This window comes from Rutidosis leptorrhynchoides, chromosome 9 (assembly GCF_046630445.1).
Source record: "Rutidosis leptorrhynchoides isolate AG116_Rl617_1_P2 chromosome 9, CSIRO_AGI_Rlap_v1, whole genome shotgun sequence".
Lineage (NCBI taxonomy): Eukaryota > Viridiplantae > Streptophyta > Magnoliopsida > Asterales > Asteraceae > Rutidosis > Rutidosis leptorrhynchoides.
Window position 1 is genome coordinate 53,415,136 of NC_092341.1, and position 15,415 is coordinate 53,430,550.

The window sequence follows — 15,415 nt, forward strand, 5'->3', positions numbered from 1 at the left end:
AATTCCTCGGTCACATAGTGAACAAAGAAGGTATTCAGGTGGATCCAGCAAAGATTGAAATCGTTGAAAAGTGGGAAATCCCGAAAACTCCGAAGCATATGCGCCAATTTTTAGGACTAGCTGGTAACTACAGAAGGTTCATCCAAGATTTTTCCAGAATAGCAAAACCCTTGACTGCATTAACGCATAAAGGGAGGAAATTTGAATGGAAGGATGAACAAGAAAAGGCGTTTCAATTATTAAAGAAAAAGTTAACTACAGTACCTATATTGTCATTACTTGAAGGGAATGATGATTTTGTGATATATTGTGACACCTCAAAGCAAGGTCTCGGTTGTGTATTAATGCAACGAACGAAGGTAATTGCTTATGGGTCTAGACAATTGAAGATTCACGAGCAAAATTATACGACGCATGATTTGGAATTAGGCGCGGTTGTTTTTGCATTAAAGACTTGGAGGCACTACTTATATGGGGTCAAAAGTATTATATATACCGACCACAAAAGTCTTCAACACATATTTAATCAGAAACAACTGAACATGAGGCAACGTAGGTGGATTGAATTGTTGAATGATTACGACTTTGAGATTCGTTACCACCCGGGGAAGGCAAATGTGGTAGCCGATGCCTTGAGCAGAAAAGACAGAGAACCCATTCGAGTAAAATCTATGAATATAATGATTCACAATAACCATACTACTCAAATAAAGGAGGCGCAACAAGGAGTTTTAAAAGAGGGAAATCAAAAGGATGAAATACCCAAAGGATCGGAGAAGCATCTTAATATTCAGGAAGACGGAACCCGGTATAGGGCTGAAAGGATTTGGGTACCAAAATTTGGAGATATGAGAGAAATGGTACTTAGAGAAGCTCATAAAACCAGATACTCAATACATCCTGGAACGGGGAAGATGTACAAGGATCTCAAGAAACATTTTTGGTGGCCCGGTATGAAAGCCGATGTTGCAAAATACGTAGGAGAATGTTTGACGTGTTCTAAGATCAAAGCTGAGCATCAGAAACCATCAGGTCTACTTCAACAACCCGAAATCCCAGAATGGAAATGGGAAAACATTACCATGGATTTCATCACTAAATTGCCAAGGACTGCAATTGGTTTTGATACTATTTGGGTAATAGTTGATCGTCTCACCAAATCAGCACACTTCCTGCCAATAAGAGAAGATGACAAGATGGAGAAGTTAGCACTATTGTATTTGAAGGAAGTCGTCTCCAGACATGGAATACCAATCTATATTATCTCTGATAGGGATGGCAGATTTATTTCAAGATTCTGGCAGACATTACAGCAAGCATTAGGAACTCGTCTAGACATGAGTACTGCCTATCATCCACAAACTGATGGGCAGAGTGAAAGGATGATACAAACACTTGAAGACATGCTACGAGCATGTGTTATTAATTTCAGAAACAGTTGGAATCGACATCTACCGTTAGCAGAATTTTCCTACATCAACAGCTACCATTCAAGCATTGAGATGGCGCCGTTTGAAGCACTTTATGGTAGAAAGTGCAGGTCTCTGATTTGTTGGAGTGAAGTGGGGGATAGACAGATTACGGGTCCGGAGATAATACAAGAAACTACCGAGAAGATCATCCAAATTCAACAACGGTTGAAAACCACCCAAAGTCGACAAAAGAGCTACGCTGACATTAAAAGAAAAGATATAGAATTTGAAATTGGAGAGATGGTCATGCTTAAATTTGCACCTTGGAAAGGCGTTGTTCGATTTGGTAAACGAGGGAAATTAAATCCAAGGTATATTGGACCATTCAAGATTATTGATCGTGTCGGACCAGTAGCTTACCGACTTGAGTTACCTCAACAACTCGCGGCTGTACATTACACTTTCCACGTCTCGAATTTGAAGAAATGTTTTGCTAAAGAAGATCTCACTATTCCGTTAGATGAAATCCAAATCAACGAAAAACTTCAATTCATCGAAGAACCCGTCGAAATAATGGATCGTGAGGTTAAAAGACTTAAGCAAAACAAGATACCAATTGTTAAGGTTTGATGGAATGTTTGTAGAGGACCCAAGTTCACCTGGGAATGAGAAGATTAGATGAAGAAGAAATACCCGCACTTATTTCCAGAAGATACGTCAACACCTCTAACTGCTTAAAATTTCAGGACGAAATTCATTTAACGGGTAGGTACTGTAGTGACAAGAACTTTTCCATGTTTATATATATATTAAATGAAATTGTTATTTACATGATTAAGTGTTTCCAACATGTTAAGCAATCAAACTTGTTAAGACTTGATTAATTGAAATAGGTTTCATATAGACATTTGACCACCCAAGTTGACCGGTGATTCACGAACGTTAAAACTTGTAAAAACTATATGATGACATATATATGGTTATATATATAGTTAACATAATTTTATGATAAGTAAGTATCTCATTAGGTATTTTAACAATGAGTTATATACATAAAAATGAGACTATTAAATTAAGAAACTCGAAAACGATATATATAACGATTATCGTTATAACAACGTCTTACTAAGTACATATGAATCATATTAAGATATTGATACACTTGGTTAATTATGTTAAATGATAAGTAAATATATTATTAAGTGTATTAACAATGAACTACATATGTAAAAATAAGACTACTAACTTAATGATTTCGAAACGAGACATATATGTAACGATTATCGTTGTAACGACATTTAACTGTATATATATCATACTAAGATATATTATATATCATAATATCATGATAATGTAACAATTTAACATCTCTTTAGATATAATAAACAATGGGGTAATAACATTTAACAAGACCGTTAACCTAAAGGTTTCAAAACAACATATACATGTAACGACTAACGATGACTTAACGACTCAGTTAAAATGTATTTACATGTAGTATTTTAATATGTATTCATACACTTTTGAAAGACTTCAAAACACTTATCAAAATACTTCTACTTAACAAAAATGCATACTTCTACTTAACAAAAATGCTTACAATTACATCCTCGTTCAGTTTCATCAACAATTCTACTCGTATGCACCCGTATTCGTACTCGTACAATACACAGCTTTTAGATGTATGTACTATTGGTATATACACTCCAATGATCAGCTCTTATCAGCCCATGTGAGTCACCTAACATATGTGGGAACCATCATTTGGCAACTAGCATGAAATATCTCATAAAATTACAAAAATATGAGTAATCATTCATGACTTATTTACATGTAAACAAAATTACACATCCTTTATATCTAATCCATATACCAACGACCAAAAACACCTACAAACACTTTCATTCTTCATTTTTCTTCATCTAACTGATCTCTCTCAAGTTCTATCTTCAAGTTCTAAGTCTTCTTCATAAATTCTATAAGTTCCAGTTTCATAAAATCAAGAATACTTCCAAGTTTGCTAGCTTACTTCCAATCTTGTAAAGTGATCATCCAACCTCAAGAAATATTTCTTATTTACAGTAATATATCTTTCTAATACAAGGTAATACTCATATTCAAACTTTTATTCAATTTCTATAACTATAACAATCTTATTTCGAGTGGAAATCTTACTTGAACTTGTTTTCGTGTCATGATTCTGCTTCAAGAACTTTCAAGCCATCCAAGGATCCTTTGAAGCTAGATCTATTTTTCTCATTTCCAGTAGGTTTATCCACAAAACCTGAGGTAGTAATGATGTTCATAACATCATTCTATTCATATATATAAAACTACCTTATTCGAAGGTTTAAACTTGAAATCACTAGAACATAGTTTAGTTAATACTAAACTTGTTCGCAAACAAAATTTAATCCTTCTAACTTGACTTTTAAAATCAACTAAACACATGTTCTATATCTATATGATATGCTAACTAAATGATTTAAAACCTGAAAACAAGAAAAACACCGTAAAACCGGATATACGCCGTCGTAGTAACACCGCGGGCTGTTTTGGGTTAGTTAATTAAAAACTATGTTAAACTTTGATTTAAAAGTTGTTCTTCTGGGTAAATTATTTTTCTTATGAACATGAAACTATATCCAAAAATCATGGTTAAACTCAAAGTGGAAGTATGTTTTCTAAAATGGTCATCTAGACGTCGTTTTTTCGACTGAAATGACTACCTTTACAAAAACAACTTTTAACTTATATTTCTGACCATAAACCTATATTTTTTCTGTTTAGATTCATAGAATAGAGTTTAATATGAAACCATAGCAATTTGATTCACTCAAAACGGATTTAAAACGAAGAAGTTATGGGTAAAACAAGATTGGATATTTTTTGATTGTTGTAGCTACGGGAAATATTGTAACAAATCTATATTAATCATATCCTAGCTAACTTATATTGTATTATACATGTATTCTAATATATTATTTAATCTTGGGATACCATAGACACGTATGCAAATGTTTTGACATATCATATCGACCCATGTATATATATTATTTGGAACAACCATAGACACTCTATATGCAGTAATGTTGGAGTTAGCTATACAGGGTTGAGGTTGATTCCAAAAATATATATACTTAGAGTTGTGATCTAGCCTGAGACGTGTATACACTGGGTCGTGGATTGATTCAAGATAATATATATCGATTTATTTCTGTACATCAAACTGTGGACAACTAGTTGTAGGTTACTAACGAGGACAGCTGACTTAATAAACTTAAAACAGTAAAACGTATTAAAAATGTTGTAAATATATTTTGAACATACTTTGATATATATGTACATATTTGTTATAGGTTCGTGAATCGACCAGTGGCCAAGTCTTACTTCCCGACGAAGTAAAAATCTGTGAAAGTGAGTTATAGTCCCACTTTTAAAATCTAATATTTTGGGATGAAAATACATGCAGTTTTATAAATGCTTTACGAAATAGACACAAGTAAATGAAACTACATTATATGGGTGAATGATCGAAGCCGAATATGCCCCTTTTGCTTGGTAACCTAAGAATTAGTAAACCGATCTACTAATTGACGCGAATCCCAAAGATAGATCTATTGGGCCTAACGAACCCCATCCAAAGTACCGGATGCTTTAGTACTTCGAATTCGTTTTTATCATGTCCGAAGGATTTCCCGGAATGATAGGAGATATTCTTATATACATCTTGTTAATGTCGGTTACCAGGTGTTCACCATATGAATGATTTTTATCTCTATGTATGGGATGTATATTGAAATCTGAAATCTTGTGGTCTATTATTATGATTTGATAATATATAGGTTAAACCTATAACTCACCAACATTTTTGTTGACGTTTTAAGCATGTTTATTCTCAGGTGATTGTTAAGAGCTTCCGCTGTTGCATACTAAAATAAGGACAAGATTTGGAGTCCATGCTTGTATGATATTATGCAAAAACTGCATTCAAGAAACTTATTTTTGATGTAATATATTCTTATTGTAAACCATTATGTAATGGTCGTGTGTAAACGGTATATTTTAGATTATCATTATTTGATAATCTACGTAATGCTTTTTAAACCTTTATAGATAAAATAAAGGTTATGGTTGTTTTAAAAATGAATGCAGTCTTTGAAAAACGTCTCATATAGAGGTCAAAACCTCGCGACGAAATCAATTAATATGGAACGTTTATAATCAATATGAACGGGACATTTCACTTATCGTATCTATCCCAATAATCTTTGTCTAACACTTTTCCTAAATTTCCTCCGTAAATTACGGAAATTTTTTTGCTACATATACATATTCAAGGAGATGAATATATCATCCAGTATTCAACACTAATCTCATATCAAACCCTAATTCAAATCACATAATATGGATTTCTCAACTGATTCCTCGAGCTCCAATGGCAGTGTAACCGGAACAAACAAACCAATCAGCCATCATCTATTTTGGATGAATTGGGGATGGGTTCGTAGTAAACTTAATCAATGGAGACAAGAAGAAGGTGATCCCTTCCACCAACCGAATTCACCTCTTCGTGAAGAACCTGAAGCACTTACCGGCGAACCCGTTTGGAACACTATTTTCACCCTCATTTCCAGGATATCCAGTCACGAATATATAATATCTAAAATTCTAGATCTTATTCATCCACTTGTTCGAACCGCCAATCATCCCAGAATAATAGAAGAAGTCAACGAGCTTCGCGCTCGAGTAGTGGCTCTGGAGAATATGGTGCGAAATCTAAAAGCATCAGCAGCACCAGCAGCATAACCAGCACCACCAGTACTATCAGCATCACCACCAACAGCACCAGCTTCACCAACAACAACATCCGCATCACACGTCTCAACATCATAATCGGTACCTCAAACATCAACATCATACGCCCCTAAATACCAAGGAATATTAGTAATAATGAGTTAAGATGTATTGACTCATTCTTCCTGAAGAATTATATATATACTTTATATAGAGATATATATATATATACTTTATATATATATATATATACTTTATATATATATATATATATATATATATATATATATATGGTTTGGAACAATAATAAATCTTTTTGTACTAAGCTATTACGTGTGAATCTTAACTAGTATGTACTACTTGGTTAATTCATATCACTAATATGCTATAATGTACATCCTTCGTTGATGACTTAACAGTCGTTAATCACTGCTTCAACACAATAAACTCCATTTCATAATAAACCAAGTGTATTATTCGAATACATGTTTGATTTTACACTTCCATTTTTGATATACTCGAAACTTTTTAGAAAAACATTATTCGTGTCTTGTGAATTTCACAAGGATTTCACGAGCACCAACATCATATACCGAGGTATATCAATAACAATGAACGATGAAGTATTGATTCATAACTTCATTAGCGAAATATTTCGAGACAATTATGAAATCTCTAAGGTTTTGGAGATTATTTATTCTCGTTTCAACAGCAAATCAAATGAGTTTAATAATATATTAACTCATTAAAACCATGATTACATCTGAAGAATACATATATGAACGTATATCTTCTCTTTTGTACAAACTGTTAATTGTGAAAATATTTTAACGGGTAGGTAAAATCCGAGAGATATTCATATCTCATATAAATATGTTACATTGTACATTCTTCCATTCTGATTCAGCAGTTGTTAACTATACTACTTACATTCACATGATATATGTATACGTTCACTAAGGAACAACCATTTTCATACAAATTCAATTACATATTCTGATTTTGACATATCGGAATTTAAATAAAGCTTTAGCAAGTGTTATCTTCCTAAATATCACTACATTCATGAATTATATTCATTCGTATTCTATGATGAATTATCACATCAAACCACCAAACTTACCATTCCTTACTTTTAAAAATCACAACATTTCTTCGTCAACCGTTAGATCCATTGATGGATGCACCCTACGCTTAAACACTTCAAATTCAAAACTCTTGATAACATCTTTTGTATCATGATGATCACAATCAGCATTTAATCATCTAAAAATGAAATTTCTTAAAACCATCTCGGATTGATAATCGATGATTCAAATATGGCTGCATTAAATACATAGGAAACAGCAAAATTGTAGATGGTCTCAATGGCCAAAAGTTTGATAATAAATAATGGTACGTTGGAAAAGCTCAAAAGAAAATTTGGAACTGAAAAACGGATTGAGCTAACCATGGAGGAGACCAAGGACAAATACAAGGACCAAACTCTATATTCAAAGAATCCAGGTAATTCTGGATCCGATGAAATCTTTAGAGAATATCTTGCTCCGAAGTCATGTTAAAAGCTTGCGGAAAATTTTTCTTCATCAACTTTCGAACTTAGAAATTCCAAAATGTCGTTATAAATATTCTCTATATTTCTGAAGATATTTTCATAACGATTCTTGTCCGCAATTAATTATCTCTTTGCGATATCTTTAATACATCATAAAGGAAACTGTATTAGTTTCTATATTCTGTAAAATTCAAGTTTAAATTATGAATGATTTAAAGAAGTGTTGGGAATTGAAGCATGAGTTAGTATAATATAATGACGTCAGGCCAACGTGATTATATTACAGTAAGTCATGCTAAATTTTCAATGGAAGATGATGATTCATAGACTTTATAATCATCATTTGCCATGTTACACGACTCTTACATTCTACTTAATCTCTGAACATATCAAGAAAATATATTCTTGATAGTTCTATCCTCAGTAACTCTGGTAATTTACCAAATCATATCGTGATATTACGCTTATAACAGTAGGTCCATTCGAAACTTCATACCTACAAATTCTGGACCATTACTTGCCTTACTTAGAGTCGAGAAGAAAATAAAAAGGCAAAGAGCTCCTACATATAAGGAAAAATATAAAGCCCGATAACGATACCGAAATTACAAACCGTGGATATCAATGCGTATAGCAACATAAAGACACGGGAGAATTAAAAACACTATAACCCCAAGGGCATAGTAGAAGTAAACAGATTCCTCTGGTGGTAAATGAAAAAGAAGAATGACTGCATATATGGTCAATATAATAACAAGTATCAATACAGGATTGAGCATATTAACAAATCTTTTGGAAGTATGAATTTAGGAAGAAAGTATAGAAGTGGTGAAGATAATGAAACGGAAGAAGCTAATTTATAGCAAAATTCCAGGCACAACAATCGAGGCAATTCACCCCATTTAATCAAAGAAATCTCAAAATTCTTTAATTACCGGAGAATCAAATCTTATGGATTACGACGATTTCCTTTAATCCCTTGAATTCCGGAAATCAATCGTGACTACGTCAAAAGTTAAGGCAAACATTTAATTTTCTCACTCACTCTTTTACGATAGCTTCGTTTATACGCTTCCTATAATCGAATCATTTTATCCATATTATTCAAAGATGATAAAACTTTATTTTTTCAAATCATATTCATCATTCTTGTTGTAAAGAATGACGATCTCTATCAAACTTCATGACTATGATTTTCATGAACTCCTCTTTATTTGTCTGCCCTAATATTGCAGCATAAATGCTCAAGGTTTTAAATGAGCTCAATATTATTCATAACACATTTCATGTATTCAATTTACTGAAATGACTTGCATAACATCATCATTTTGAATGATCTCTGCATTAATAATAAAATGCACTTCGTAGAAGAACCTGTAGAAATTATGGTTCGTATGACTTAAACGCTTGAAACAAAATAATATTTTATTCGTTGGAAAACATGCAAGGCCCCGAACATACCTGGGAACATGAAGACCAAACAAAACGTAAATATCCTCATCTATGTACGAACAACGCCGATTGATGGCAACAACTAAATTTCGGGACGAAATTTCTTTTAACGGGTAGGTACTATAACAACCCGAAAATTTCTGACTAAATTTAAACCTAACTTTTGAACAAAAATTCGACGATTCACGAACGCTTATATATAAATATGTGCCTTATAACCTGAAAACGTTAACAAAGTATTAAACATATAATACTTTACATTAAACGTAATTGTATTAATATATGTAAATATTAATATTCAATACATTATTATATAATCTATGTTATATATTACATAAATTTATAATATGTAATATTAATTAAAAGTTAAATTATAGTTATCATTACAAAAATTAAAGATATAATTATTATCACCACTAATATGATTTATATTACTATCATTATTAACATTTTTAATAATAATAATAATAATTATTATTATTACTAATTATAATTAAAATTATCATTTTTATTATTAATATTGTCATCATTAATTTTTTACCATTAATATTATTATTATTATTATTATTATTATTATTATTATTATTATTATTATTATTATTATTATTATTATTATTATTATTATTATCATACTTGATATTAATTATTATTATTATTATCATATTTATAATTATTATTATTATAGATTTATTAATATATTTATAATAATATCAATAAAAAAAATATAAAGAAGTCAAAAGCAGTACACTAAATAAATATATCTGCTTTTGAATTATTTTTCAGATCACGATCTGGTTTTTGATTTAATAATCCCTCGTGAACCAGCATTTTTATCTTCTGATATATATTAGTCTCCTAATTAATTGTTAATTCATCTACTGGTTTTCAATTTGTTCTCTATCGACCCATTATCATTAACAATGAAAAAAATCTCTACTTTACACCTTAGAATTACAACAATAGAACAGTTATATAATGATGGGAGATTGTTGTTAATTGGAAATTAAAACAGAAAAATAAATAAACAGCTCGTACCTCTGTTCTTCATCCTTTTTCCAAAAATTTCATAAACGAACCCCATTTCAAAATTTGTAAATGCAGGACTGTTAGGAATCTCCTATACAATCTATCTGGAAAGTTTCATCCTTCAATTCATTGAATTGAATTCGAATTCGCGAAGTCAAAGTTTCAAAATAAAAGTCAAACCTTTTGTTCATCAAGAAATTCATAGTCGTGTTGATGTTTCTGTTTAAATTGAAGGTTCACAAAGTTTCTAGGAGTGTTTTGCAACACATTTTGTGTTGTAATCTTTGTCTAAAACGTTCAAAATTTTATGATTGAATCTTGAGTTCATAATGTTCATCGCGAGTGCTTCTGCTATCTGTTTTGATATTTTTTTTATTTTTGTCTTTTAATTACAAATACAAATCGTTTCTATTTATGTATCAAATCTAAATCAAACTTCAAATCGAAGTTGGGATTAATCCTGGTCGATAGCTAATCAAGAAGAAGAAGAAGAAATAAGAACAATACGGGTTATATTTTATTTCGTCCAAGTAATAATCAGAAAACAGAAAATAGATGGGTGGTAAGGGGTGTTAGCGGGTTTATGAGAGGTCGCGGGTTCGAGTCCGGGCTATGAATATTTTTTTTGAAAAGCTATTTGAGGTAGTTTCTCATTTTTTATTATTATTATTATTATTATTATTATTATTATTATTATTATTATTATTATTATTATTATTATTATTATTATTATTATTATTATTATTATTATTATTATTATTATTATTATTATTATTATTATTATTATTATTGTTATTATCACTAAGTATTAAAGTCATTATTTTCATTACTAGTAAGTATAGTTACCACTAATTATTATCATTTTTATTATTATTATTATTATGATTATGATTTAGAATTATTATTATTATTATTTTGAAAACAATACAAATTATTATTATTATTATCATTTTTACTACTAGTATCATTACTATTATCATTATCATTATTACTATTATTATTATTATAATCAGTATTTTTATTACCCTTATAATCAAATACAACTTTTGATTACCAATATTAATATTATTTTACTAAAAAGATATTATGTATATAAAAACATATTTATAAGTAATATTACATATAAGCATGTATTAACCATATTAACAATTTGTATACGAATATTCGTATATAACAAATTAGGTATTTTAATACAAACCAAATATATATTAATATAACTATATAAATATTAATCATTTTAAATACATATACGCAAATTAAATATATATAATATAAAATAAAAGTTATAATATATGAAATTGTTCAATTACGACTACATGTTTTGATATATATAAAACTGATATAGGTTCGTGAATCCGAAGATAACTCTGCACTTGTTCAATGCCATCATACTCGTAATTACTACGAAATATCATACAGTATTGTGAGTTTTCATAGCTCCCTTTTTATATATATTTTTGGGCTGAGAATACATGCGCAACTTTTATAACTGTTTTACGTTTAGACACAAGTACTCAAACTTTTATGCTATATGCATGCTTTGTCATGCTAAATCCCTGCCGTAATATCGTTAATTGTTGAAGTATAAGATGCAAACTTAGTTATTATGAGTAGCGCTACTGAGAGTGATGTCTCTAGTCAGTTGACCGTTGGTCTTTGACTACATAATAATGATTCAACGACACGATTAACAAGTGTCACGGGGTAACTTTTGTTTAGTCGCGATATTACAAACTAAGCATTACTTTTAGATTGGTATTTCTATATCAATGAACACTTTATATTGATATTTCTATATCAACTTTATTAAATCTTGTGGTCTAACACTATTATTGAAATCATTATTTATGATAAACCTATGAACTCACCAACCTTTTGGTTGACACTATTTAGCATGTTTATTCTCAATTCTTACATAATGCTTCCGCTGTGTATTTGCTAATTGAAAGCAACATTTCAACGAGTCATTCATGGATAATTTGAAGGACTTGCATTTGCTAATTTGATGATGATTGCTTGCTATGCTTGGAGTCTTCATTACATATCATATCAATTAAAGACATTTAATGCTTTGTTTATTAAATACAATGTAATCTATTTATCTTCCGCTGCAAAACTCAATAAAACGTCTCATATAGAGTCGTTCTCATTTATACAACTGTGATTTGATATAATTAGTCACAAATACCCCAGGCCCTATTTGGGGGTTCACATATGTTCCCATTTAACCCATGATATTTTTGAATTTTCATTTGACCCGCCCCTAAAAAAATTACGTCTTATACCTTCAAGCGCATTTATGACACACGTTGGAGCACGGAATAGGGAGAAAGCATACATAGGGATACTATTACGCACAGATTTGATTAGAGTAAGTCGGCCCCCGAAAGAAATCTTTTTTTTCCAATCCAATAACCTAGAATTTAATTTTCTATTACAAATTTCCATTCTCGGGCTTTCTTCATCTTATGTCCGATTGGGAGTCCAAGATAAGTGAAAGGAAAGGTTCCAACATTACACCAAATATATTTAGCAACTTCATCAATATGAATCTTTTGAGTCCCGATTCCATGAATGCAACTGTTTGACATGTTAACTTTTAGACCTGAAAAAATTTCAAATCATTTTAGGATCTTAAATAAATTCCCGGCATTTCTTTTATCCCATTCACCAAAAAATATTGTGTCATCGGCGTATTGAAGGTGCGAAATAACTATTTTATCATCACCGACTTCTAAGCCTCGATAGATCCTAGTTTCCAAAGCACGTTTCACAAACATATTAAGACCGTCAACCGCAATTATAAACAAATATGGAGAAAGTGGTTCACCTTGTCTTACTCCTTTTTAAAGAGAAAACTCATTAGTTGGAGAACCATTGACTAAAATTGATATGGAAGCCGATTTCAAACATGATGCAATCCATTTGATCCATTTCATACCAAAACCCATTATCTTCATGATTTTGAACATAAAATCATATTTTATGTTGAAATGACCAAAACGGACGGTTTTGTTTATCCGATGTCGTTAGGTCGCAAACGTCAGGATTAGTTATCAGAAGAGAGACAGTGCTTTATTATTTTATATTTTGCGGGGCCTAAATTACTTTTAACTTTTTAAGGTAGAAGGTGTAAGTTAACTTAGGGTCTTATTTTTGAATGGTTTGACGAATTGAAGATCAAGTGAATAATTGTCTTTGGTTCAATTATCTAGATAAGAGATAGTAGTTGGTTTTAAGCTAATAATCCTAATTACGGAAAAGTAAAGGTGGTGGAGGGATATCCGGAGTATGCAGATCAGGAAAATATTGACCAAGATATCGGTTTGGGCTAGGGAAATGTAATTATGTTTATGTTAAAGCTATGATTAGAATAGTGTATATCTGGTTGGATGAGCCAATTACACAGAGCTACTTATCTCTAGACTCTCGGAGTTCTCGTTGAGCAGTGAAAAGTATGTCACTTGGTTGTATAATTGAAATGTAACTATACCTCGGAGGTTATCCTTAGTAAAGCAATAGGTTTATTAGTAAGTTGAGTTCTAATCCTAACCCTCGTTATCAGTTTAGGTAACTGAATAACAACATTTCGTGTTAAGTGAACACTGGTCACAAACGGAAGGAGTCTGTCGGGTCAAGTTGATAAAACATTAATGTAAACTAACAACCATTTCATCATACTAATAAGATCATACCAATCTAAACATTATACAGCATTACAGTTGATATACTGAAAGTAAAGCAGATAGAAACCTAATAGATACCTGAACAGTTGATATGACTTAATCCTAGGACAACAATCAAATAATAACATGCAATAGGTCTGAGTCACATAGTTAAGGCACTACCTAGATCTTAATAGCTCCTAATAGGTCTCTTTGGAACAATCAATAAGTATACTAGGTCATTCATGTCTCAATTCCTAGGTTCCGTGTCCTAAAAGTGCATTAGATGCCTCTAGGAAACTCCGGCCATACCGAGTTCTTAGAATCTTCAAGTATAGTATAACCAGGGGTCTTAATCCTATGAAATAGCTAGGTTCATATATGTGGATAAGTCCTGATCACAAACTAGGTTGGTCAATCCTAGGGATGGCAAAATGACCCGTACCCGATGGGGAAATCCGAAACCCGTTATAATTGGGCCGGGTTTGCCCCGAGTTCGTCGGGTCATGGGCCGGGTATGGGGATGGTTACAAAAAAAATTCCGGGTTCGGGTTCGGGTTCGGGTTCGGGTATGGTTTTGGATACAAACCCGTTTACCCGACCCGTATACCCGACCCGCATACCCGTATACCCGGCCCGAGAAGTTTTAATAATAATTTTTATGTAAAATTTTATTATTAGTATTATATTATAAATATATGAAAAATTTCTCTTATTTGTTTTGAAAACGAGTTTAATTTTATTCAATATAATCATATACAATAAGTTTTCGAGATGTGATATTTTATATACTTTGTGTATTTGAGTATTTTAGAAACTTTTCAATCAAGTTTTTTATGTGATATTTTTAATACTTTAGACATGAAGTAGTTAAGTTATTTTTCGATATTTTGATTTGGTAACTTATTGAAAAATAGATACATAATGACTAATTGGGTATACCCGTTTACCCGTGGGGAAACCCGAAACCCGATAGTATGTAAGTAAATGGGGACCCGATGGGTTTCGGGCCAGGTTTGGGGCGGGGTTTCTTAATCAGGTCCGGGTTCGGGTCCGGGATTACCTAAACCCGACCCAAACCCGACCCGATGCCATCCCTAGTCAATCCTTAAGATGCTAACATACAGATCTATCGGGGTCACGGATTCAGTATAACAACAGTAATCTTACTAATTTAACATAATTACGCTAACCCAAACTTCTATCATGACAACATACAGATTAATTAAACTAACATGGTAATATCGAAACGCATTATTAAACATAAATGATAACAATACATGTTTAATTAATAAGACAAGCGTTTCGGATAAAAACCTGAAAACTAAGATAAGCTAGCTACTACTAAAAACTAACTAAAATATTTGAAAATCTAAATTGAAGTACAAATTGAGTGTGTGTAAAAATGAATGCAAATGGCTCCTTAAATAGGCGTGTTTTTGCTGTCATACGGCTGACAGGCCATATGGCAAACCGTATGGCCAGGCTGTATGACCAGGCAAGCCGTT